General features: G+C 51.1%; 2 protein-coding genes across 6 annotated transcripts in view; one reads left to right on the forward strand and one right to left on the reverse strand.

Moving 5' to 3' along the window:
* DUSP18 (dual specificity phosphatase 18) overlaps positions 1-25,643 on the forward strand; it is a 250,281-nt gene that overhangs the window by 167,182 nt on the left and 57,456 nt on the right. The gene's annotated exons all lie outside the window — the stretch shown is intronic.
* Positions 1-25,643, reverse strand: part of LOC138492147 (uncharacterized protein C5orf52-like) — a 144,516-nt gene that overhangs the window by 81,342 nt on the left and 37,531 nt on the right. The gene's annotated exons all lie outside the window — the stretch shown is intronic.

Consider the following 25,643-nt stretch of genomic DNA (forward strand, 5'->3'; position numbering starts at 1 on the left):
AAGCTCTAACCCCCCATTTTCCGACTCAAACACTTTCCTACACCATGAAAGACCACGGACTAACACCAGAGCCATTTAACTGACATGCCCCAACACAAGGGTCACGCAATTGACCATAACTACGCTCACCTGACAGCCCTTTCCCTTCCCCACAGGGAATAAAAGGCAGAGCACGAGAGCACACTTTGAGCAAAGCTGAACGCACAAGGAAACTGCTACACCAGACCGGCAGTTCAAGCAGAGGAGAAAGACTGTGAGACCTGGAGGGACGGTGAAGGGGGAAACTGCCCTTGCCCTTTTCAACTCAGAGCCCCAAAGCCTCTGAAAGGGCACACGGAGCTTTCCCGCGCCGATTGCCAAAGCGGGAGGAAGAGCTTGCCACCATCGTGCCGTCCTTGACTCCAGAGACAAGAAACTCCAACAGTTCAGCACAGCCAGTGACTCAGAGAAGACAGTTAAACCAAACTGTGCTGGGCTCAAAGTTTGCAAGCGACAACAAAAGAACTTGTGTAATTGAACTTTAAAGAAACCCTAGTAGAAGGTTCAGAAGCAGAGTAGTCGTGCGTCACAGGACACTCATTCGAAAGGACTCTGACTGAAGCCTTTGTTGGTTACGAGTGTTGTAACTACGAGAACCAAGAGGCCTTAGTAGAGTGTCAGTGTCAGTGGTCCTACTAGGGTCGAGCCAAACCCCTCGTACTCTCGAAAGTCTTTGACACATTGGAGAACGCTGATTGAAATTTGAATTTGTGCAGCCTGACTGGGGGCTGGAAAACCAAGTGAATTCCGCATAGTGTACACATACCTATAAACATTGTGACGACAATTGTGAACCCGGCTGAGGGATGTGCACAATGGATAGTTGTTCAAAAGGATATTGAAACTTGTAGACTGATGCGTTTATAGTGAAAGGTCGTAGTGAACCCGACTGATGGAGGCTAACATTGCAAGATGGATCAGAGCCCGGCTGGGGGGATCCAAAGGGGCGAAGAGCAATTGTCCAACGTATCCAAAGGAACTGTAACCTCGTGTTGGCGAGGCCCATGAGTGTGCTGTGCTCAAAGGTCCTGCCTTGTCCCGTGCTAAAAACGTGGGGAAGGGAGACCCCAGCACTACCATCCTGACTTATCATTTGGTGAACACTTTTTTCTTTTCTTGTGAATATTTCCCCACACTACTTTATAATTTAGTTGTAGGATTGGCAATAGTTTTTTTTGTTTTTTGTTTTTTTTTTTTAACTATAGGCCCTTTTTATTTGACAAGACGCCACTAGGACTGCCTTTATTATTTAATGGTTGTAGTTTTCTCCCATCTTAGATTTAGCTTTAGATTGGGTGTTTTGTTCTCACCCATTTATATAGTTTAATAAAAAACCCTTGAACTGTGATCACTTGTTGCTACCATGCGTTCCTTACAGCTGACAATTAGTTCTTGTATTTACAAAGGTGTGGTGGAGGACTTGCATTTATGTTTTAGTAGTGCATATCTGTTGGTGGTCTCCGTTACGGCATGGTTGAGTCCACAGAGCGTTCTCTGAGGAATCAGATATGGAGGTCAAGTTGATGAGGTTTCGTTAGACTTTGTCCATAGGGAGGGTTTTGAAGAAGTGGTGGGCTGCCTTGAATGGGTTGGCCGCTGTGTGGGAGAGGTGTATGTTAATGATAAAGGTTTTTATACTGTGCACAGGTGCCACTTGCATGGTCTCTCGGCACTCTAGCAGTTGTGTTAAATAATGTGGGGAGAGGGTACGGTTAGTGGGAAAAGAGCAAGGGAGCTGTGATGTGCTGTTGGCAGCTTCAGTTCGGATGGACCGTTCACTGAGCCTAGTGCGAGATTCAGAGGCAGCCGTCCTGTGGTGTTGTGTAAGGTTTTGTGCAATGTCTTGTTGCAGTGTTGTGAAGTACGTGCGGTTTGCTGTGCTGAGGATTACTGGTTGTCTTTAGTGCAGTATGTGAGAGGTGTATGTGAAGGGTTGAGTGTTCGTATTAGTTCACCCAGATGCAAGTGATGACTAAGCAACACAGTTTGCCCAGAGATGACAAATGGCTGACTAACACAGGATTCCTGGGTGAGAAGCAAACAACTATCTAAAAGATAAGAACAGTGGTGCAGAGAAAAGGTGCAAACCAAGATTAGCAGTTGTCATGATCTGCCTTTCACTTGTATGCACAGCACACAGATGCTCAACACACTTGTCCAATTCTTAGATGACCAGTGTTTTACGACCTCTGAAAATGCAAGTTTTAAATAGTGTTTTACATTGTACATTTGAATATGTTGATCACACATGTTAAATTGGCATTTCGAGGGGATTGGGTCCTCCGACGTATTCCATATCTATGACAGGTAATCACCACAGCTGTGCTGCTTCGGAAACTTTTTTCTGCGTCCTGCGTCGATGACGTCGATGCGCCGTCGTCGAGGACCTCCTCCGACGTCATCCGATGTGATAAGTAGGACGCATGACGCCCGTAGCCTCAGTTCCGTTTTTTCCACGAACGTGTTGCTTCGTGAATCTCGGTTAACGCCTCGACTCTTTGGAGTTCTGTTCTTCTCGGTTCTTCGAACCTGTTCGTTTTTGTGAGAATCTCCTTCGTGTGAAGATGTCTTCTACTTCGTCTTCGACCCCGCGTCCGGGCTTCAAGAAGTGCGGGGAGTGTGGGTCCAAGATGTCGGTGACGGACTCGCACGACGCCTGCCTCTGGTGCCTCGGGGAGGCCCACGACATGGATGACTGTATCGACTGCCAGTCGCTCACGTCCAAAGCCTTATGTGAACGTAAGAAGAAGTTGTCGGTAGGTCAGGTGTCCAAGCCCCGGAAGTCGAAGTCTGCGGGGCTTTCGACGGATGATTCGAGAGGAGACTCTCCGCGTCATCGTCGGAAGTCTCGTGGGTCTCATTCTAGGAGTCGGTCTCGTCACTCCTCGGCCTCTTCGAGGCAATCTCGGAAGCGCCGACAGCGGTCGTCTTCCAGGTCCTCTTCTGAGGACTCTGCCCGGCACGTCGCTTACCCCACCAGCCGTACGACGCCAGAGGAATGGGCTTCCTTCAGGAAGAAAATGCTGGCGATTCTGAGTCGCAGGGTACTAAGCCGTCCGCGCCCCCGAGTGGGGTCGGTCGTGAGAGGTCGAGAGACACCGCTCGCAAGAGTGGTCGGCACGAGTCACGGGAGAGGTCCCGTTGGGACAAGGGGACTCGTTCTCGACGTACCCGTTCCAGGTCCCGGTCCTCGACGCGTTCGAGACCGTGTGCACCTGTGATGTCTTCGAGGAAGACATGGACGTCTGAGGCGTCGAGGGCGTTGACAGGCTTTCTCGAGGCTCCGGCTCCCAGGAAGTCATCGAAGCCGTCGACGCTCAGGTCGTCGAAGGACACGCTCGGAGCTCTGGCTCGAGGTCTGTATCGACGCCGTCGATGCTGGCGGCGCTGCATCTGACGTCGATGCTGATTTACTCGACGTCGACGCCAATCCTCTCGGCGCCGATGCCTGTTCTCTCGATGCTGGCGCCGATTCACTCGACGCCTTTCGAGGCCGGGGTGTCTGAGGTACCCCGTGGCATGGGGGAACCCCCTAGGAAGGCTCTGGTTAAGAGCAATCACTCTCGGGTGCCTTCTTTTCGCCACCTGGAATATATTTCGGAGGTGGATGAGGATTCTGATGGCCTGGTTCCTAGTCAGGTTCCAGATGAAATTGTCTCAGGCCATAGTCAGTTTGACGATTTGAGGCAGTCACTGCATGATGCCAGTGGACTGGACACCTCTCCGGAGGTGGAGTTTTGTAGGCCTGAGCCTGGCTCTCATGCCGATTCCTTGTACCGGCGCCTTATGGCTAGGGTTTCCGAGTACTTGGGATGGTCTGCTCCCCCAGGGGAGTTTGTGCAGGATGATCTCACGGACATCCTTGATGTTGGTCCCCCAACTGACCCGGTACTGCCGTTCCATATGGCTCTACAGAGAAGGGTGGCGGCGGCTTGGACTGCTCCGGAGAGTCTCCCGGCAGTGGGCAGGTCCTTGTCGCGAAAATACTGTCCAGCCAGTAGCGACCCCTGCTACTTGACCAGGCACCCCACTCCGGAGAGTTTGGTGGTGCAGGCGGCCACGGCCCCGGCAAAGCAGGCGTCGTACCCTACCATCCCTCCTGATAGGGACGACAAACGTTTTGATGGCTGGGCAAAGAAAGTGTTTTCTTCTGGTGGTATGGCGCTTCAGGCGGCCAACTCCATTTGTGCCTTGTCTCGTTTCACACACACTCTGTGGAACTGTGTTGCGTTAACGGCTGAACATATTCCCGAAGGGGACGAACGGGATGGTTTCCTTGCTATGGTCCAGGATGGTAAGGATGCCATGTGTGAGTCCGTTCAGTCGGGTTTGGACATGGCTGAATGCGTCAGCAGGTCCATGGCGGCGAGCACCGTGATAAGCAGGTTTGCGTGGTTGCGGAAGTCGGGGTTTGATCCTGATGTGCAGTCCCGGCTCCTCAACATGCCCTTTGACGGTGAACACCTTTTTGGCAGCAAGGCTGACGAGAGCCTTGAGAGGTTGCAGACCTGAAAAGCTGCAGCAAAGTCGTTGGGCGCTGCAGTTCGCCAACCTCCGCCTTTTCGTCATAGGGGACAGCAATAGAGGGGTGGTTCCTTTTCGCTATTACTCGTCCTTCAGTAAAGCGAGAGGAGCTGGCAGTCAAAGAGGCCAACGCAGGGGTACCAGAGATGGACGACAGGGTAACCGTGGTGCCAAGGCCGCTCGGGCAGTTGCCTCTTTGCCCTCAGGTAACGCCGCAGCCGCTACCACTCAGTCATGAGGCCATGTCCCATGGTTCGCCGGTTGGGGGAAGGCTGGCGCAGCATCTTGTAGAGTGGCGTGCCACTACTTCAGATGTGTGGGTTCTGGAGATCATAACCCACGGCTACTGTCTCCCCTTTCGGCACAGGCCTCGCGACAATCCACCGGGGAACCTCTCTTTCTCCAGCATGGGGTCTGGCATGGATTCACATGCTCATGAATATTCCCCGTCGTCAGGCTGGGAATCCTCAGTAAAGAAAAAACCAGTATCAGTTTCGTTTCTGATCTGTCTTTCGTAGTAGCAACCAATCACTGATCTCTGCGTCATACTGACCACAGCCAATGACTGCCCTCTACCTAAGCCCCGCCTCTGGCAGCCATCTTCTGATTTTCACCGCACGTTATAGTGTTGGGATCCTCGTGCTATTGCTCTCGAGCGTTAGTGCTATTTTTTCACGTTTTTTCTCAAAAACTTCGATTTTTCGGTCAAAAAGAGCCTCAAGCTCCACCGTTCTTCATCCGATCAACGGGGACCCGTGTCGGATTCGTCTACGCCCCTCAAGGGTGAAGATTTCGTCGAGCCACGCTTTTGGAGGACTCCAGAGTTTCTCAGGCCCATCTCGGACATGGCCCAGGAGAAGGGAAGCTCGACGCCCGGAAAGCTGTTCAGGGTCTGCCCTGGATGCCAGCTTCAGAATGTCTTTAAGGAGGACGAACACTCCTTTTGTCTTTACTGCCTACATGAGGACAAGACGCACGTGGAGAAGGACTGTGCGTTTTGCGGCAATATGTCGGAGCGGACCATGAAGGACCGCCATCAACGTCTCGCCAACTGGCTGGAAGGGAAGAGCCCGTCAGGCGAGAAGAAGAAGAAGAAGAAATCCGAGCGGTCTTCTAAGACCTTTGAGGACGCCCCGGCGACGGGGGTCCAACACAAGGCCAAGCACCGCGAGTCGGCTGGCACCGGGAGCGCCGAACGGTCGGGCTCTACGGGCGCCAGGCAGGGCGCATCCTCCCCGGCACCATCAACCACGAGCCAACGCTCTGGTTCGGGTAAGAGGAAGGCCGAGCACCCGGCGAAGCTCCTGGAGATGCCCCGGTCGAGCTCGAAGGCCCCATCGGAGGGAGAGCGAGGCAGTGTCCCTCCCCCCAAGGAGAAGGCGGTGAGCGCACCTAAGGTGGTGAAAGCCTTAATTCATCCGGCCAAGGCCTCTATCGAGACAGTCGCGGCGGCCCTGGCTCAGCCTGTGGAGGCTACACCAGTGTTGGCGACCTCGGGGCTCAGAGTCTCCCTGCCACCGCGGAGGGAGTCCTCTTTTATGCCCATCGACAGGAGGTCGTCGTGGATTCCGCCTCAACCTCTGAGGAAGAGCTGATTGAGGTCTTAAGCCACGGCGTTGGCGTGGAAGAAGACCAGCCCGTCGGGAGGGATCCCGACGTAGGAGACGACGATAACATCGAGGGTGCCTACGGGGCCCCTGACCGCCCGTCGGACTCCCCTCAACCAGCGCCGCAAGACAACTCGGCGGCCATTTTGTTGGCTATACAGTCCCTATGCTCGGAGATAAGGACGAGACTGCCGTTACCACCAGCGGAGGAACCGCTCCCGACGGGGGAACCGGAGCTAGGCCCTTCTGGGAGCCCTCCCCCTAAGAGAAGAAGGATTCATCCTCCACCTCCTTTTCAGCCATCGCGCCCTGTTCAGCCCTCCTCCCCGTCCACGACTCGTGGGGATGATACAGGGACTGACACGGCCGCGACGGGTACGGACGACAAGGTTTACGATGAGGATCTGCCGTCGTCACCTCCCACCCGGGCTTCCCCGCCCGACGAGATTGGATCGTTTCACTCCATGATCGCCAGGGCATCCGAGCTCTTCCAGCTCTGCCCGGAAGAGAAGAAGAAGGAAGGTTTCCTTTATCAACGGCACGAGGCCAAGAGGAAGACGGTCCTCTCCGTGCCTCTACTGGTCGATATTTGGGATGAGGGCCTCGCCCTCCTCAAGAACCCATCCACGACGCCGGCTAGAAGGGATCGGTACGAGAAGAAGTACCGGGTCCCGGACGCGGCCCCCTTGTGCCTCCAGGCACAGCCGACCCCGGACTCCGTCGTCTCCGCGGCGGCCAGGAAGAAAGCGGGGGGGTGCGGCCTCTACGTCGACTTCCCCGCCGGACGGCGAGGGAAAGAAATTGGATACGATGGGACGCAGGGTCATCTCGTCTGCAGCGACGACGATTAAGGCGGCCAACGCCTTGGCTATCGTAGCCCGCTACGACAGGGAGCTGTGGTACAAACTGGCCCCCCTGCTGGACTTCCTACCAGACGACAAGAGGGCGGATGCCCTAGAGATCTTGCAGGAAGGAGAGGTGGCGTCGGACCACGCCATTACGATTGCGACGGACATCGCTGACACTGGATTTCGCCAGTTGGGCAACGGCGTGTGCCTTAGGCGGCGTGGATGGCTCAAGGCTACTGACTTCCGTCAAGACGTGCAGACCAGAGTCTTGGACATGCCGTTCGATGGAAACAACCTGTTTTGGAAAACAGTGGACGATTCCCTTCAAGCCATCAAGGCAGACAGGGAGACGGCCCGGGCTCTTGGGGTTCTCCAGCAACGGCGGCCGTCCTTTCGGAGCGGTGGAGGCAAACAGGGTCCCTCCAAAGGTTCCGGCGGCAGATTTTCCACCTACCGTCAAGCGGCCCGTTCGTCGTCGCAGGAAGCTTACAGGGGACGAGGCAAGTCAGGCGGACCCCGCCGTCGTCGCCAAGGAGGTCAAGGCGGCAAAGCCTCGTCGAAGCAGGACTGAACCGGCCGTGGGGTCGGGCCCCCACCGGAGCACCCCAGTGGGAGGCCGGCTGGCGAGCTTCGTCAGCGTGTGGGAGTCCATCTCCACCGACCGTTGGGTGCTGGACGCCCTAGCCCAGGGTCACGCGCTCGAGTTTCAAAAAAGGTGCCCGCGCGTCCCCCCTGTGGCCAGGAAAGAACATCACGTCCCTCAACTTCTCTTGGAGGTAAAGGCGATGCTCCGAAAGGGCGCCATCGAGCTCGTCCCAAAGAGGCTTCGGGGCTCCGGAGTTTACTCAAGATACTTCCTCGTGAAGAAGAAGACGGGAGGATGGCGTCCCATCCTGGACCTACGACGACTGAACAAATTCATCAAGGCACAGAAGTTCCGGATGGTCACCCTCCAACACGTCCTGGGTCAGCTGGAGGAGGGCGATTTCCTGTCGTCGTTGGATTTGGAGGATGCCTACTTCCATATTCCCACCCTAAAGGGACACCGAAAGTTCCTCAGGTTCGTGGTCCAAGGGCGTCACTATCAGTTCAGAGCCCTTCCCTTCGGACTAAGGTCAGCACCCAGGGTGTTCACCAAGTGCCTCGCACCGGTGGCGGCGCAGCTGCACCGAGAGGGGATCCACGTCTACCCCTACCTGGACGACTGGCTCATCCGAGCCAAGACGAGGGAGCTCGCCGTGGAGCACACGGCAAGGACCGTCCAACTTCTCACGGACCTGGGATTCTCCATAAACTACGCCAAGTCCCACCTGGTGCCCGCGCAAGACGCACTGTTTCTGGGAGCGAAGCTCGACACAGTGTCGCTTCTGGCCTCTCCGTCGGAGGAAAGGACGAGGGCCATTCTGGGCAAGGTGCAGCGGATGCTGGTTGCGGACGCGGCCAGAGTGAGGTCCATCAAGTCCCTCCTCGGAATGATGTCTTCTTGCATTTACCTCATCCCCCTGTGCAGGCTCCGGATGCGCCCGTTGCAGGAGTTCCTGGACGCGCGCTGGACCCAGACTACGGGCAGCTTCGAGGAGAGGATCACACTCGACGAGAGTTTCCGACGAACGATCCGGTGGTGGGGCACCCGCGCATATCTGACGGCGGGCATGGACTTCCAGACCCCCGGCCACCAGGAGACAGTGACCACGGATGCCTCCCTGGAAGGGTGGGGAGCGCACACCGAAAATCTGCACGCGAGAGGCCTTTGGCTCCCGACGGAGAAGTCCCTCCATATCAACGTCCTGGAGCTCCGTGCAGTGTTTTGGGCCCTCAGGTCCTTCCTTCCGTCCCTCAAGGGCAAGGTGGTGAGGATCTTCACCGACAACACCACCACCATGTTCTACATCAGGAAACAGGGCGGAACCAGGTCCCCAGCCCTGTCCAGGGAGGCGCAGGATCTGTGGCATTGGGCCGTCGCCCAAAGGATGTTTCTGGTGCCGTTTCATCTGGCAGGGATAAAAAACACCATTGCCGACTCACTCAGCAGGGAGCTGCGCTCGTGCCACGAGTGGGAACTACGACAGGATCTAATGGACCGCCTCTTCCGACGGTGGGGCACACCCCAGATTGATCTGTTCGCGACTGCGACGAACTCCAAGTGCCGGAGGTTCGCCAGCAGGTTTCCCCAGCCGAGGAGCATGGGCGATGCTTTCTCGTTCCCCTGGGAGGGCCTGTTTCTATACGCGTTCCCTCCATTGCCATTGCTGATCCGGCTCATCAACCAGCTCAAGAGGTCACGGTGCAGGATGATCCTCGTCGCACCTGCGTGGCTGAGGCAGATATGGTTCCCGGACCTTCTGGACTTGTCAGCGTCCCCGTCAATCAAGCTGCCAGTGGACGCGGATCTGCTCTCCAGGGAAAGAGGCGCCATCCTCCATCACGACCCGAAGTCGCTGAACTTGCAGGCCTGGCTCCTGCAGCGTTAGATTTTGGAGGATACGACATACCGGCCGACTGCAGAGAGGTTCTTGCAAAGGCCAGGGCGTCCTCAACTCTTAAATGCTACGGACACAAATGGAAGAGGTTCTCTGTCTGGTGCCACGCACAGAAGATTAACCCTCTGCGGATTACGGCTCACCAAGTACTGCCGTACCTACTGACGCTGGCCAAAGCTGGACTGGCGCACGCGTCCATCAAGATTCATCTTGCTGCGATCTCCCGATACACCAGAACCACGGGGCGGACGTCTTTGTGGTCTCATCGTCTGGTGAAAGTGTTCATGAAGGGACTGTTCAGATCGTTCCCGCCGGTGAAGGCTCCGGCCCTGGCGTGGGAGCTCAAAGTGGTGCTGACCAAGCTCATGGGGCCTCCGTTTGAGCCTCTGCACTCGGCTCCGTTGAAGTTCTTGTCGTGGAAAACCGCGTTTCTTGTGGCCATCACCTCCACACGACGGGTGGGAGAGATCCAGGCCCTTTCCTGCAAGGCCCCGTACTTGACTTTTCACGACACGAGGGTAGTGCTCAGGACGCACCCCTCCTTCATGCCCAAGGTGCCGTCGGACTTCCACCTCAACGAACCCTTGGTGTTGCCTGTTTTCTTCCCGTCGCCTTCGTCGCCGGCTGAAAGGACTTTGCACTCGCTGGATGTGGCTAGAGCGCTGAAGTTCTACATGGACCGCTCGAAGGGTTTTCGGAAGACGTCACAACTCTTTGTGAACTTTGGACCTGTCAATCAGGGGAAGGCTCTCTCGAAGGCTTCCATTTCCAGATGGCTCTCCGGCTGTATCATGTACTGTCATCGGTTGGCAAACCGACCCCTGCCTGGCCGTCCGAGAGCCCATTCCACCAGAGCGATCGCAGCTACCACGGCGTTCCTATCTGGTGTGCCCTTGCTGGACATCTGCAGGGCTGCTACGTGGAGGTCGACGCACACCTTCACGAAATTCTACTGCGTCGATCGGGATTCCAGGGAGGAGTCCAGGGTCGGCCAAGCAGTGCTGCGCAACCTGTTCACCTAAGGTGAGCCTGGTGAGGAGGTAAGATTTGCTTAATGTTGAGTTTGATGTGATGCTTAATGTTGAGCCTTTGCCACCTCCCGTGGTTGTGCATGCGTGTACCGCTATGTATTCTTTATTCATGAGCATGTGAATCCATGCCAGACCCCATGCTGGAGAAGGAACAAGTTACTTACCTGTAACTGTTGTTCTCCAGCATGGGTCTGGCATGGATTCACATGCGAACCCTCCCGCCTACCCCTCTGCGGCTCTTCACTTGGTCATACTGCCACTTCACGTGCTACCAAATCTGAAGATGGCTGCCAGAGGCGGGGCTTAGGTAGAGGGCAGTCATTGGCTGTGGTCAGTATGACGCAGAGATCAGTGATTGGTTGCTACTACGAAAGACAGATCAGAAACAAAACTGATACTGGTTTTTTCTTTACCGAGGATTCCCAGCCTGACGACGTGGAATATTCATGAGCATGTGAATCCATACCAGACCCATGCTGGAGAACAACAGTTACAGGTAAGTAACTTGTTCCTTGCAGAGTCCGGATCTGCTCCTTGCGCAGGAAATTCAAGCCCTGCTGGAGAAAGGCGCCATAGAACTGGTGCCTGTAGCGGAGAGGAACAAGGGATGGTATTCCCCTTATTTTTTGATTTCGAAGAAAGACTGGGGATTGAGACCCATCATGGACTTGCGCGGTTTGAACAAACTCCTCAGGAAGGACAAGTTCAAGATGGTTACTCTCTCTCAAGTCCTCCAGGCCCTTCAGCTTCAGGACTGGTTGGTGTCTCTCGACCTCAAGGATGCTTACTTCCATGTGCCGATCCATCCCAAGCACAAGAAGTACCTGAGGTTCGCGGTTGGCGACTCGCACTTTCATTTTCGGGTCCTGCCGTTCGGATTGACCTCCGCCCGAGGGTTTTCACCAAGCTCATGGTGGTGGTGGCAGCGCATCTCAGGCAAGGGGGGGATTCACGTCTACCCCTACCTGGACGATTGGTTGATCAGGGGGAGCTCTCCCGAGCAAGTCCTGAATCATCTGTCCGTCACCTGCCACTCCCTTCACAGGCTGGGCTTCTCCCTCAATTTAAAGAAGTCCCATTTGACGCCAACACAGCGGCTCCGGTACATCGGGGCAGTGCTCGACACTTCCCTGGGGCAGTGTTTTCCTCCCCAGGTGAGGGCTCTTCACATTCAGCAGATGGTGCACAGGTTTCAACATGCCCAGACGCTCCCAGCGTTCGAGTTCTTGAGGTTGCTCGGCCTCATGGCATCCTGCATTCTTCTGGTGCCAGAGGCTCGCCTGCGGATGAGATCTTTGCAGTGGGCACTCAAGATGCAATGGTCGCAGTCCTCCGGCAGGATGTCGGACCCGGTTCAGGTGCCGCCCTCAGTTGCCCGGGACCTTCTGTGGTGGGCCGTCGAAGGCAACTTGATGAAGGGGGCTCCATTTTGGCTTCCCTGGCCGGAGGTGACCATCGTGACGGATGCATCCCTCACGGGATGGGGAGCTCATGCCAACGGGCTGACAGTCAGCGGTCGTTGGTCTCCGTCGGAGTCCAGACTCCATATCAATCTGTTGGAGCTGAGGGCCGTCAGGCTAGCCCTGAAGGCTTTTCTGGCGACTCTGCGAGGAAAGAATGTCCTGATCCTGACGGACAACACAGTGGCCATGCACTACCTCAACAAAAAGAGGGGGGCAGGGTCAATTCCTCTGTGCAGGGAGGCGATGCAGCTCGAGTTCTGGGCCATCCAGCAGGAAGTTTTGATCTCGGCAGTTCATCTGGCCGGAGACGAAAACGTGACGGCGGACGCTCTGAGCAGGCAGAGCACGATCTCTCACGAGTGGGAGTTGGCTCAGGAGATTCTCCTGGAGATCTTCGCCCTTTGGGGGACCCCTCAAGTGGATCTCTTCGCCTCCAGTGTCAACCGGAAGTGCGAGAGGTTCTGCTCGCGGGAATTCCCTCCTAAAGGTGCCTTAGGAGACGCGTTCGTGGTGGAGTGGTCATTCCCGCTGCTGTACGCGTTTCCTCCAGTCCCCGTCATCCCGCAAGTGCTGCGGAGGTTACGGAAGTTCGGTTCCCGGATGATCCTTATTGCTCCGGCATGGGCTCGGAGGACGTGGTACCCGGACCTTCGCGACTTGTCCATCTGCCCTCCACGTCGTCTTCCCTACCGAGACGATCTGCTCTCACGGGAGGGGGGTCAGGTTCTCCATCCAGAGGTCAGATCCCTCAACCTTCACGCTTGGCTTCTGAAAGGTTGAGGTATAAGGATTGGGACCTCCCTGAAGACGTGATGGAGGTGTTGCTCTCGGCCCGAAGGCCAACAACAAAGTCTCTGTACCGTTGCCGTTGGCGTAAGTTCTGCGACTGGTGTAGAGTTCAGAATGTGGATCCTTTTGCATGTGACATCCCCATGGTTCTGTCCTTTTTACTTTCTTTGGCCCAGAGGGGCCTGCAAGTGGGTACCATTAAGGGTTACCTGGCGGCGCTGTCCATCTTTAAGCGCTCGTCTGAAGAGTGTTCCTACTTTAAAATCCCTTTAATTTCACAGTTTCTGAAAGGGCTCACTAATGTGTTCCCTCCGTCACCTTTCCTTTCCTGGTGCCCGGTTGGGATTTAAACCTTGTTCTTAAGTTTCTTATGGGTGCTCCGTTTGAGCCTTTGCATTCTTGCCCTTTGAGGCTGTGAACTCTGAAAACTGTGTTTTTGGTTGCGGTTACTTCCGCTCGCAGAGTGAGTGAGTTACAGGCACTTTCAGTTAAGCCACCCTTCACTGTATTTCATAAGGACAGGGTTGTCCTTAGAGTTTGTCCTTCTTTTCTTCCGAAGGTGGTTTCGGAATTTCATTTGGCCCAGAAGGTTGTTCTTCCGGCATTCTATCCTCCTCCGCATCCTGGTAAGGAAGAGGAGAGGCTCCATAGGCTTGATCCTAGGAGAGCTTTAAGCTTTTATGTTTCACGCATGTCCCGGGTCAGAGTGGACGATCAACTCTTTATTGGTTACGCTGGAAAGCGTTTGGGACAGGCTGTGACGAAACAGACTTTGTCTCGCTGGATTATTTTGGCCATCTCGGAGTGTTACCGCTTGGCGGGTAAGGACCCGCCGGCTGGCTTGTGGGCCCATTCTACCAGGGGTATGGCTGCATCTACTGCCCTGCAGAGGGGTGTTCCTATTCGCAACATCTGTGATGCAGCCACCTGGGCTTCTGTACATACATTTGTACGTCACTATTCCCTCGATTCCATCCGAGGACAGGATCTGGCCTTTGGCAAGGCGGTCCTTTGCTCTGTCATAGATATGGAATACATCGGAGGACCCAATCCCCTCGAAGAACAAGTTACTTTCTTACCTGGTAACGTTCTTTTGATGGGATGGTCCGACGACATATTCCATATCCCTCCCTCCCTACCTTCCCCGCTGCAGAATTTCTTTTGCGATTGCAGCTTACCTTCCATAAGGCGTTGTGTCTGACTGGCAGTTGACTAATGTCACACGTTCTGGGGGAAAAAACTACAACTGAGGCTACGGGCGTCGTGCGTCCTACTTATCACATCGGATGACGTCGGAGGAGGTCCTCGACGACGGCGCATCGACGTCATCGACGCAGGACGCAGACACTGAAAAAAGTTTCCGAAGCAGCACAGCTGTGGTGATTATCTGTCATAGATATGGAATACGTCGTCGGACCATCCCATCGAAAGAACGTTACCAGGTAAGAAAGTAACTTGTTCTTCTATACTGCTTGCAAGTAGTTGCAATGCATATAGTATGCATGATTGTCCGGTGACTGGCAACATGACAGAAATATGCTTAGTACAATTTTTGTGATGAATTGAAAAGAAAGGAGAGCCGCTAGGGGGCACAGAGAAAATGGCCAACTAACGGGTTAGCTCCGACCATCCCAGGGAAAACCTCCATCAATGTATCCTTCTTCACCCCTCAGGGTGACCTTGCACCACTGGGAGCTGGCACCTCAGATGGCAGGGAGTTGAATGAGTACCCCCTTGAACTGAGTGGAGGCACTCTGATGGTCTACTGCGACACGCACCGGGCGTGCAGATGTGCCGAGGGAGGAGTCTAGTCCAGCCTGCAGCCGAATGCCAGATAAATCCTGAGCGGAGAAACCGATCGAACAGATTCCATAGCAGTGTGATCCACGACCCCCATGACAATCCAAGGAGGGGATCCGGGAAGCACCCCTCAGTGACCTGCCCATCTAACCGACAAGAATTTCACCACAGAGTCACGCTACAGGGTATGTGAAGATTCCCTGTGGCGGATGAAAACGTGGCTGTGGGTGGCACCCTTATCGGACCGTTTCAGTGAACATGGGTCTAGGGCAAAGGTGAGCAGGGTCCAGGAGGAATGTAGGGGCGACGGCAAAGCCCTGGGCGACCAGACAGCTGGAGAGCCCACCTGGTGAGAGTGTGTTCAGACTGGACTGCCCCAAACTGGAAGGCCTGTAGGGAGAGGGAGGGCCATAGCAAGCAGGGGCGTAATAAAGACAGATGGGCCCAGGATAGGGACACAAAGCAAAATGGAAAACTATACAAGGGGCCAGGCGGGGCAAAGGCAACCACAAAACTAGTAAACAGGAAGACCCGGTTATGCGGGGTACCAGGTGACCAAAACCGGAGAGACAGACTCATCCATTGGCGAAGGTCCTGCAAGCGTTGCAAGAATCGAGAACTAGCATGGAGGAGAAGATTGGCCAGGTAGGATTGGATGTCTCCCTGCTCGGAGTAGACCTGAGGGCCATGTTGGGGCAAGTCGGTGAAGCTGAGGAGAGGATAAGCCAACTGCAAGAGACTGTAAACGCCCTGGCCTCTCAAGTCAAAGTGCTAGAAGGATCGGCCAGCTTGCTGGAGGATAGGGCAGAGGATGCAGAAGGCAGATCCTAAAGGGCGAACATCAGGATTGTGGGCCTCCCGGAAAGGGTCAAGGGCCCGGCAATAAATCTTTTCTTGGAAAAATGGAACTGGGGAAAAAATCAGGCCGAAAGGATTAACTAACCACTTCTCAATAGAATGGGCACAGAGTCCCAGGGAGGACACCCCCACCAGGATGGGCACCATGACCAGTGGTGGTGAATCGATTTAACTACACAGACAGGAATTTAATACTACAAGCCATTAGAGCAAGGGGTCCAATATGTTCTGATAACACCAATGTCATGGTCTTCCCGGATTTCACCCTCCAAGTGCAAAGGGCGAGGAGGTGAAGAGACACTTGACACAACAGCCACATCAAATATATGCATGCGGGTATTCCCTGCAAGTTGAGGGTGATCGTCGGGGAGAGATCTTGGGTGTTCTTGGACCTGGGAGAAGTCTGGGGATTGGTTGAAAAACTGAGGCATACAGCCGACTGGGAAGGAAGGGTGAGAGAGGGAATAGAGAAGGGACATGGGATCCTCTACTCGAACAAGAACTGGGGAATACATAATCTCAATACAACAAGGGCATTGTTCCTGTCTGACAACGTTTAAAAAAAAAAAAAAAAAGTGCCAATGGCATTTGACATTTGTATACATTCAATCAATTAATCATTAATGCTGGCAATGGATATCCCATAGTACCAAACTATGGGATGTCAAGAGAGTAATATTCCTCAAATATACATTTCTTTAGAAAAGCAGCATGAGACGCATTCTTCACATTTAGGATGCATCTATTTACTTTTAGATGTAGAATCTCAAAAAAGGTTCACATGCAGTACATATATAACAGATACAAAAATTTGATAACGAACCGAGTAGGATAAGATATGAATCTTTTTTTCACTGAAGCGCAAAAGATTTCACCAACAATTCTAAACGACACAGAAATAATTAAAGGAATGGTTCGCCCAAAATATTTTATTTCAAAAATAGATAGGCAATATTAAAAAAAAAAAAACTATTGTCATTTTTTTTTTTCGAAGTACCTATGTAAAATTTTGAGCAATTCAAGCTCCAAATTTGCAAAAGCAAGCACATGGGCGCATCCATTTTGTGAAATGGATTCCCGCCTGTGCTGGCTTTTGCTTTTGCGGCACTAATGAAGGAAAAGCCAGCCAGCTGTAGTAAACAAAAGCTACCACTGGGTGGCTTTTCCTTCATTGGTGCTGGGACTCGGAGGACGCAGACCGGAGGAGCCCTGAAAACTTAGAAATAAAACCGCAGCTTTAAAAACGTTGTATTTATGTTAGCGGTAGCTTTTGCAGCGACCGCAAACATAAATACAACGTTATTGTGTTTGAAAACGCTGCAGTTTTTCTTTCTATGTTTCTCAGGCTCCTCCGAGCCTGAGAAACTTAGAAAGAAAAACCGCAGCGTTTTCAAACCGCGTTGATTCTGCCTAAATCTGCTTTCCCATTTGGGGCTCTAGGGCTCCCCACTGGGAGCCCTAAATGGAAAGCAGATTTAGGCAGAAACACTGCAGCATTTAGCATTTCCCATTTGAGGCTCTCGGGCCCCGCGTGGGGAGCCCGAGAGCCCCAAATGGGAAATCAGCTGTAGGCAGAAACACTGCGGCATGTAAACACAACCGTGTTGTGTTTCTGCCTGCCTTGGCTTTCACTCTAGGTCTCCGGTGCTCTCCTGGGGGAGCACCGGAGACCCAAAGTGATAGCCACTGCAGGCAGAAACACAATGCGGTTGTGTTTGAAAACGCTGCGGTTTTTCTTTCTGAGTTTCTCAGGCTCCTCCGAGCCGGAGGAGCCTGAGAAACTTAGAAAGAAAAACTGCAGCGTTTTCAAACACAATAACGTTGTATTTATGTTTGCGGTCACTTCAAAACCTATCGCAAACATAAATACAATGTTTTTAAAGCTGCGGTTTTATTTCTAAGTTTTCCAGGCTCCTCCAGCCCGGAAAACTTAGAAAATAAAACGCAGCTAGTGTTTATTTTTATTAAAAAAATAGCACTTACCGAGATGCAGCTGCAGCTTTTCTGCCTGTAGTCTCTGGTCCCCGTCTTCCGCATACAGCACCAATGAAGGAAAAGCCACCCAGTGGTAGCTTTTGTTTACTACAGCTGGCTGGCTTTTCCTTCATTAGTGCCGCAAAAGCCAAAGCGAGCACAGCGGCGGGCATCCATTTCACAAAATGGATGCCCCCATGTGCTTTCTTTGAGCTTGAATTGCTCAAAATGTTACATAGGGACTTCGAAAAAAAAAAAAGCCAATCGTTTTTTTTTATATTGCCCATCTATTTTTGAAATAAAAAATTGTGGGCGAACCATTCTTTTAAATCACAATTCCTACAGTAAGTCGAGCAAAATAATAAATCGCATAGTTCCTAAAATAGGTCGAGCAGGCTACATGTCGAATCAAAGTAAGCAGCAGGGTCAACGTTTTGGAGACTAATGACATTCTTTGCCTTCTTCAGGACAAAGACCCTGAAACAAACAGATATACATGGAGAGTCTATAAATATTTTTACTAAGAACTCAATAGGACATTTAAATAATTGCCAAATTCAAAAGGGCAAAACAGCTCACCATTGGCTCGTAATCATCGGGTGTGCTTGACATACTATCTTCTCATTTAATTCATTCATAAGTGTCAAAAACTGACAGAGGTGTCTCCTTTAGTCTGTAAAAGTTGAGACTGATTTGAAAAATCGCGTCTAGCATAGTATTGCCTTGTCTATTTACAGGACTAGTAACATACCTCTCATCTCACAATGAAGCGCCAAAGCGCCACATCAATTCATCATGAAGGTTCCTCAAAAGAAATCAGTTACATGGAGGATCTATGAGACAAAGTCAAAGACTAACTCTCATGAAGCCAAAGCACAAATAAATACATTCTGTCTATTGTCATGTTAAACTGATAATTTTGGTGAGAGCCTACCTGGTCAAATACTAGTGAATGAGTGTAGCATAACACTTCGAGTCATTCAAGATCTGCGGGCGGAAACACTCTATTATGGCTCACAGAAATGTTCAAACGACTAACCGAATCACGGAATACCACTCTGGAAAAGCAGTGGGACAGAATACAGGGTGTTCGTCATCGCGTAGATGTTGTCGCGTTATGACATCATAGAAATGGTGTACCATGATGTGTAATTAATCCAGGGTAAGTAAATAGATTGGATTGAAAGGCGTTGTCATTCATCCTTGTTCAGATGGCGGATATCCAATTAGATGGTGCAAGGCGTCATACATGTTTTAATGCTGTTGAAGAAGGAAGCTGACATAAAGATGTCATGATTTTGGTTATAGACTTTAATTAGTGTATAGAAAAAAAGCTTCTCACTATCCCCATCTTCTAAGAGTGGTTTCCCTGCCTCCAAACTAATACTAGAGGGTCTGTCAGAATGTCTGTCAAATTAATCTCCACCGCCCTGGGTCACAACTTGCTTCTATCTGTCACACTTCAACTAAAAGATAAACAAAGTTTCTTCTTCAGGAGAATGGCTTCCTTCTCCTGCTTCTTGAACAGTGTCCAAAAGAATGTTCTCTTACAATAGAAATGCTAGGGGGAGGGAATGACTCCATTCCCCTGGCTTGTGAGTTTCACCCAGTCTTTATGAAATTTCACATCCTGGAGAATGGCTCCATTCTCCTGGTGTCTACAGCACAATTTCCAACCCGGGACAAAGAGAATGCCTCCCTTCTCCTGATATTACTTGATATGATATTTTATTTATATCGCGCTCGTACACAAGTGTTTCAGAGTGCGAGTAATTCAGTTCACAACAAGGTCAGGGGGAATGACTCCCTTCCCCTGGTATCTTTAACACAACTCCTAGTTCGGTACCAGGTCAATGACTCCTTCCTCCTGGTATTGCTTGGTCCAGTTCTTGCTCACTGCTTTCAGCCTGCGATTTCCTTTGCCACTCTGGTTTCTTCTTCATAAAGTCCCAAAACTTTTTGGGGTCCCAGCCCCTTCTCTGGTGGTCAGTGGTTTTCTCATTACTACTGTGATGAGGACGATTTCCTTTTTAGGCTCTTGACATCTGCTTTTGGGTCACAGACCCTTCTCTGGCTCGTGTTAGGGTCCACAACCCTTTTTGTGTTTGTGGTAGGGACCCTGACCCTTTGGTCAGTGGGTTTCTGTCGTCCACTGACACAAGGAAGATGGTGTTGAAGGCTTGACTGACACTGGCTAGGCCCAATAGTTGGTTCACTCCCACTGGGCAGAACGAAAGCTGTTTGAGCGTCTCCCCTGCCTGTTCCTGCATCCCCTCCGGGTCTCCCATAACTCCACTTACCTTCCCAGGGGTAGCAGTAAAAGGAGGAGAACCTCAGTGTTCCTAGACCCGGTGAGTGATAACTCACAGTTATAACTCGTGTAAGAATAGGAGTGCGTAGAAGTTGTTTGTTGCTGTGAAAAGGCCTAATAACAATGGAAATGTATCACGTACATATCTAATGCAAGTCGGAGTGCTCGCATAAAACGAAAAGCTTTACATTTCCCATAGTTGAACTGTATAACTTTAACGATGTGGCCATGTGTCTCCAATTAAGAAATTACTCATAAGGTTTAAACTGACTTTCACAACCTGTTACAAGGAATATTACAACAAAGAAAGTTCTCCAATCCTCAAAGTGGGAGACTCCTGTTCTAAGCATGCAGTAATATTTTTCTCTTTTCCCTCTGTGGTATATCGTGTGTCCCACCAGGCACAGTTTTAACCTGGGGAGGACTGTGTACAAGTCGATGCTTTGATTTGGACTCCATCTCTCCCAACTTGAAGATTTGTCCGGCAGTGGGAATTTGAGTTCACACTGGGGTTTAGGTCTCCATTTCACAATGGGTCATGTTGACTCTCAATAAATAGAACTCATTTCTTACTGGCAGTTAGCACTCCTACTACATACAAAATGTCTCTGATTACTGTGGGACTTGACTCTGTTTTCCAGGATATAGCTTTATCGGACTGTGAATGTCTCTCAATTCGGCTTGCCAAATTGCTCTTACTGTGGACCCCAACTTCCAGCTTTTCATCTTTGTTTCAGTTTGTGTTCCTCCTCGTTCCCAGCTTTGCTGTCTTCTCTTCAGAAGGGAGTATGAGGGCATTGGCATGTTATCTTGTCCATAGACTGAGTGTCATCTGTTGCTCATTTGCAAAGTTATACGCGGATGCTCGGAAAAACAAAATCAGCCTTTGTGATTTAACTGTCATTCCTCTCTGCATTTACTGTTTGCTTTTGTCTTGCCTTCTTCCCACAGCCATGCGTGTGCTCTCTTCCTGTCCACTGTTGACCGGTGCAGTTGGTAATAGCCCAGTTTAACACTTTACCACCTTTTCTCCTTCTGATGGTCACTTTCCCCCGTCTCCTCTCTCTTAGACTCTGCTTGCTTCTATTAATGCATTGCCACCTTGCCTCTTTATTTCCTTGTTTCCCTCTCACCTTTCCCACCACTCCCCTGCTTTCACTCTCCGGGTGTTCCTCCTTCTGTCTCTTTTGATCTTTCTGTGCCTCCTCTTTGAGGCCCACTCAATGTTTCTCCTCCCCCAAGGAGAAACTCATGGTGACGCAAGTAAGACAGACCAAAGTGATCACAGTTCAAGGGTGTTTATTGAACAATGAAGGTTTGTGTGTGGGTTGGAGAAACACCTAATCTAAACCTAAATCTAAGATGGGAGCAAGCATCGACCACCAAATAAAAATAAGGCAGTCCTAGTGGTATCAAGTCAAATAATAAAAGGGCCTATATCAAGAAACCTTTTGCCAAACCTTACAACTAAAACAGAAAAGGGTGTGGGATAGTTCTCAAGAAAAGAAAGAAGTGTTCTCAAATTACAAGTCAGGATGCGGTGGCTTGGGTCTCCCTTCCCCACGGTTAGATCAGTGGGTAAGGTTGGAGCTTGTAGCACAGTATGGTCTTGGGCTTCTACAGCACGAGTCGACAGTTCCAATGGCAGTTCTCAGGACCGTCGATGGCCAAGTTTTGTTTCCTCTGAAAGTCTCTTGCCTTCGGGGCCTGATGTGTTTAAACAATAAAACAAAAGTTCCTTTAACAAATGAAAATTCGTTCCCAATATTCGCTGGGTGATGGGTTCATACCTGGGTCCCCCTCTTCTATGCTGACCCTTTCTTAATATTTCTCTGCCACAGTTCAGATAGGGTGAGGGCTTCACCCCTGGCTCCCCCTCTGCTGGGCTGACCCTGTTTCCATAAACTTTGGGTGATAGCTTAACTCCTTGGTTCTCCCTTGTTTGGGCTCTGAGCTCTCTTGACTGTCAGCCCTTGGGCGACGGCTGCACCCCTGGATCTCCCTCGGTCGGGCTTGTACCTCTCTCGACTGCCAGTGTTTGAGTTTAGCTTCACACCGGATCTCCCTTGTCCGGGGTCGGAGCCTTCTCTGTTCTTTGTCTTCCTCCACCGGGTTCACAATGGCTTTCTATTCTTCATAGCAGGATTCAATTTCCTTACTTTCTTAATGTTTGTTCACACATTTCGGTAGACGCCCCTTTTCTGAGTTCCCCTTTGTCATAAATCTATTTCTCTGTACTTTTAGCCTTCGTCCCTCTTCTTGGGCATTCCTCCTTCGTACGCACTTTTACCTTTTTGGTGCTTTCAAATTGGTTTCAAATATTCACGGCATTCCCATGCCTTTCTTTCATTCACCATGCGGGATTCACTTCCCTTACTTTTAGCCAACTTGTGGATCAAAGTATTTTGAATGTATGGGGCTTTTACTCGACCCTCTCTTACGACCACTTTGCTTCCTTTGGCGGCCTTTTCTCTGACCTTTTTGGCCTCCATAGTTCGCTTCTAGAGGGGAGCCACCAGAGTCTCTCGCGGTAGCAGCCACGTGGTGCCGGTTTCCCTCTGCAGCTGGTCTCCCCTTCACATTTATTACAGTTCAATTATAGTTCATCAGCTTTCTTTCAAAAGTTGCCACTTGACGATTCCTACTCAGCTCAGCCCGGTGCTTATCGATTCTCCCCTCGACTCACCTGCTGTGAAGAACCTCTTGGCTTTAGCTTCTCTGGAGTCAACGCCAGTACGACAGGTGCAGGAGTCTCATATGCTCCACCTTATCAGCATAGGCTTGCCCCGTGTACCATTGACATCTGCAGCAGGACACTTGTGCTATTATTCGCGGTTTTAGATTCCTCTACACGAAGGGCAAGGTCACTTCTCTCCTCGCCACCCTCTCGCTTTCTTCCGTCTTTCTCGTTCTTTTGAACTGCCCTGTAGTAGCCGTCTCAACGTGCTGTCTGCTGTGTTCGCCTTGCACGTCCTGCACTCTCCTGCTCCACCTTTTATCCCTGTGGGGAAAAGGAAGGACTGTCAGGTGTGTGTGATTTGAGTGCCTGACCCTTCTGTTGGGACATGTCAAGTACATAGTTCTATTACAAGACTGTAAACCAGTGTTCCTGTCAGAAAAAGAAGGGGTTGGCATATCTGAAAAAGCGGTTGCTAGAGTTTCCAAACTGAGTCGGAAGGGAAAGAAATGATATATGGAATATTTGGGTTTGGGGGTGTTCACGGAATGGTAGGTTTTGGAGGTTTTGTTAAATGGACGAAAATTACCGGGATGGAGGGCAGAACACAGGGGATTGTGGGAACGGTAGTGTTCTGTCATGGTGGTTTGGTTATTCGGAAAATGACAATCAGAGAGACAGAATTGGTAGGGTTTGTGGGGCAAATGGGAATAGCTGGGGCCGTGAAATAAACTAGAGGGATTGTGGGGACTGTAGTATTTTACCTGAGTAGATCAGGAATGCAGAAGATAGTAGTTGGAGGGACAGGAAGAAGAATAACTGGGAGTATTTAAATGGAGATCGGTGAAAGAATGATTCTGGGTGTAACTGGGTTTGGGACCTTAGATTGATTTCATACCGCAGGGTTGTTGGATTTGGGCCTGAGAAAACAGGAGGAAGGGAGGCAGATGTAATACAGCCCATGAAAGTTTTAGATATCTTGCCCTTCTCTCCTCCTCTGGCACAAAACTGTGTCTCACCTGGGACATTCCCCCGAGCATGTCACTGGGTTCCCCTACCCAGGTGATCCTCCCCCACTGGTCCACCCCCAGGAACTGGATCCAACAGCGATGGCCGTGTCCTGGCCACCTGAATAAGGGATTCTCGAGGTCTTACGGGGAGAATACCCTCCGGTTTCTCACACCTCTCTGGCATCCCCTCTTGCACCACTCAATGCTCCCTGCCCTCTGTCTTTCTCTGCACTCTTGCCTCAGTGCAGTCACCATCTGACTCTTGTGGTTGGTCCAAGCTTACTTTGACACCCTTCTGTGATTTTGAGGATAAGGATTCGAGTGGTTGCAGCTGGGACTGGTAATTGCCTAGTGTGTGTGATTGGTTTTGCATTATTGAACCCATCTCCTCCAAAACTATTCTGAATGAAGTGTCGATTCCTCTGGTGTGACCCATACCTCTGTGAGCCAAGCGCTCATGGGGCCAGTTGCCAACTTGAAGTAAGGAAGGCTATTCTGTATGGCTGCCCAGCCCAATGATGGTGGCCCGGTCAGCCTCGCCTCGCCCTTACGCCCCTCCATGTGTGTACTTCCCCCAACTTGCTACATGCTCTGTAACCCTACGTCTGTCTGACTGGATCTGCTGAGTGGGTTGTTCCATGTTCGTTTTTCGTGGATCAGTCATCTTGATTTGCTCGTAAGGTATGCAGGGCGCAGAGCCCAGTGAACAGGGGTCTCGCACACTGTAGGCCCTCTGTGATGTAGTTCTCTGCCACTTAAATACATAATACAATTTCTTATCCGAGCGAACCACTAGGCGGTGTCTGGGTCACTAGGATTGGTGACAGCCGGCCATGGTAGGGATGGGGTGGAGGCCATTGGATATCCCCCTATTTAACTCCTCCGGGGCTAGCCTTGCAGTGCAGACAGTGATGCACGGTCTCCATGGTCTCCAGGGACTCAGCCATATACAATATATAGCGACATTATCACACCTCTTCCCCCACCCATCCTCATTCTGTTGAGCCTCTTCTTGGTCCCTCCTGTAGAGCTAGGGAATACCGGCATAGGAAATTAACTTGCATCTGTAGACCTCCATTCCAATGTTTTTAGTAAAGGAATATGGCTATAGTGCCAAGAACAACGTCATGCTATGAGGGTTACCTGTTTTCTAATGCTTAGCAAGGCCAAGGGAGCAGAATCTGGGAGCAACTGGACCTGTCCACCTGTAATACAGTACTTTAGTGACTCTGTGGCCCACCTTGAAGGTAGACACTCCAGCTAAACTTTTACATCGTTTTTTGTTTTATCTGTTGAGAATAGTTTTCTACTAATATAGTAAATACTTAATTCACTACCTTCTGACTCTTGTACCGTACCACCCAGTCAGACATAATGGGGAGAGGCTGGTGGAATAGAGTGTTTCAACTCCTTACTGGCTTTCTAGCTCAAAGGTTGGTTGGGCTAGGTGACTTTCAAGTAATCTGTTAAAAGGCTGGTCGATCGCAGGAAGTTGGGAATTAAACAACGTTCCTTTCTTATGGTCGGCAGTGGGTATCCGCTGTACGGCCTTGGCTTTACCCTCTTGGGGCGGCGTGAAACCTTTTCCTACCCGAAAGCCCAGATATGTGATTTCTTGATAAGGCTAGGTGGCCCTTGCGAAGTATTGGCCCTTGAGCCCACTTTCCACCAGATGTGTGTCAATGGGCCTAAGAGTGTAGGTATTTGGAGTGTAGGGGAATTGTAGGTGTTTGGTGCAGGTTTTGCTGGAGATGATACCATCTAGGTAGGCTCCTTCATATCCCTTTTTGATCATAGTACCCGATCCATCATCCTATGGACTGTTGCTTGGGCGCCACAGGTAGCATAGCTCAATGGCAACGCGCTCGTCTTGTAAGCTAGACGATTCAGAGCAACCCAGGTTCGAATCCCGGATCTGCGCTTAGAAACCTCTTCTGTACTAAGTGCATTATAAAACCACCATTATAATTATGTGAACCAAACTGTGTTACATTAAACTGGAGGAGTACTTCTGGCATGGAAAGGGCATTTTTGTGTGGAAAGCACAACGTTTAACCAGTACCCCTTTTTCAGATGGAGGGATGAACTATAGGTAGGTGAAGTTACCAACACACTTCATCATTCCATTGATTTGTGGCATTGGGTATGTATTGAACATGTTGGGATGCACATACAGCATCAAGACAGGGAAAAGAGGTTCAAGTAAGTTTTAGTAAGCTGTATGATAGTTTA

This window comes from Ambystoma mexicanum, chromosome 10 (genome assembly GCF_040938575.1).
Source record: "Ambystoma mexicanum isolate Mex_15411 chromosome 10, UKY_AmexF1_1, whole genome shotgun sequence".
Taxonomy (NCBI): domain Eukaryota; kingdom Metazoa; phylum Chordata; class Amphibia; order Caudata; family Ambystomatidae; genus Ambystoma; species Ambystoma mexicanum.